The sequence below is a fragment of the Tupaia chinensis genome, unplaced genomic scaffold (genome assembly GCF_000334495.1).
Source record: "Tupaia chinensis unplaced genomic scaffold, TupChi_1.0 Scaffold000226_1, whole genome shotgun sequence".
NCBI classification, from domain to species: domain Eukaryota; kingdom Metazoa; phylum Chordata; class Mammalia; order Scandentia; family Tupaiidae; genus Tupaia; species Tupaia belangeri.
The window spans coordinates 8,076,074-8,077,863 of NW_006159701.1; the positions used below are offsets into that span (position 1 = coordinate 8,076,074).

At 42.2% G+C, this 1,790-nt stretch overlaps 1 pseudogene; it reads left to right on the plus strand.

The window, feature by feature from the left end:
- Positions 1–1,790, plus strand: part of LOC102495149 (L-lactate dehydrogenase B chain-like) — a 12,657-nt pseudogene extending 10,867 nt beyond the window's left edge.

Consider the following 1,790-nt stretch of genomic DNA (forward strand, 5'->3'; position numbering starts at 1 on the left):
ACATAGCCATTACGCTAACTGCTGGTTCCCATGGCTTGCTTTCTCACTTTCCCTCTCTCTCTCTGTCTTTCTCTGGCAAAACTCATGTGAAATAATAATAATAAATAAATAAAATAATTCTTAAAAATAAATATAGATGTATTGGGTTGTCAGAAAAGTCACGACACATTTTTGTGTAAAAAAAAAAAAAACAGAAAAATATGTCAAGATTTTCCAACGACTCAAGAGATATATATCAATAGACAGAGACATAGATACAGATATTTTTGAGTCCACTGCCACTAAACTTTTCTGCACTATCTATAGTTATATATTGTCAGAGCTGACATTGTCATCTTTGCTCTACTGTTCCAGCCATCTCGAGAGTTTTCTCTGCTCCGTGCACAATGGCAACTCTTAAGGATAAACTCATTGCACCAGTTGCAGAAGAAGAGGCAACAGCCCCCAACAATAAGATCACTGTAGTGGGTGTTGGCCAAGTTGGTATGGCGTGTGCAATCAGCATTCTGGGAAAGTCTCTTGCCCTGGTGGATGTTTTGGAGAATAAGCTCAAAGGAGAAATGATGGATCTGCAGCACGGAAGCTTATTTCTTCAGACACCTAAAATTGCGGCAGATAAAGATTACTCTGTGACTGCCAGTTCCAAGATTGTGGTGATGACTGCTGGAGTCCGTCAGTAGGAGGGGGAGATTCATCTCAACCTGGTGCAAAGAAATGTTAATGTCTTCAAATTCATTATTCCCCAGATCGTCAAGTACAGCCCTGACTGCGTCATAATTGTGGTTTCCAATCCAGAGGACATTCTCACTTATGTTACCTGGAAACTAAGTGGCCTGCCCAAACACCGTGTGATTGGAAGTGGCTGTAATCTGGATTCTGCTAGATTTCACTATCTCATGGCTAAAAAACTTGGCATTCATCCCACCAGCTGGCATGGATAGATTTTGGGAGAACATGGCGACTCAAGTGTGGCCGTGTGGAGTGGAGTGAATGTGGCAGGTGTTTCTCTCCAGGAACTGAATCCAGAAATGGGGATGGACAATGACAGTGAAAATTGGAAGGAAGTGCATAAGATGGCTGTTGAAAGTGTCTATGAAGTCATCAAGCTAAAAGGATATACCAACTGGGTGACTGGATTAAGTGTGGCTGATCTCATTGAATCCATGTTAAAGAATCTGTCCAGGATTCATCCAGTGTCAACCATGGTGAAGGGGATGTATGGCATCAAGAATAAAGTCTTCCTGAGCCTTCCATGGATCCTCAGTGCTCGGGGATTGACCAGTGTTATCAACCAGAAGCTGAAGGACGACAAGGTTGCTCAGCTCAAGAAGAGTGCAGATACGCTGTGGGACATCTAGAAGGACCCGAAAGACCTGCGACTACTGTCTAGTCTGTAACAACCATGGTGAAGGGGATGTATGGCATCAAGAATAAAGTCTTCCTGAGCCTTCCATGGATCCTCAGTGCTCGGGGATTGACCAGTGTTATCAACCAGAAGCTGAAGGACGACAAGGTTGCTCAGCTCAAGAAGAGTGCAGATACGCTGTGGGACATCTAGAAGGACCCGAAAGACCTGCGACTACTGTCTAGTCTGTAAAAATTTAAAAACTACAATGTGATTAACCATGAGCCTTTAATTTCCATCCAGGTATGTGGATCACAGTTTACTTTTACCTTAATATGTGAATATGGGCCCACAGAATCAAAGCCCATGCTTGGTTTAATGCTTGCAATATGAGCCCTTGAACAAATAAAATGAACTCTTGTAGTATGTTAAAAAAAAAAAAAAA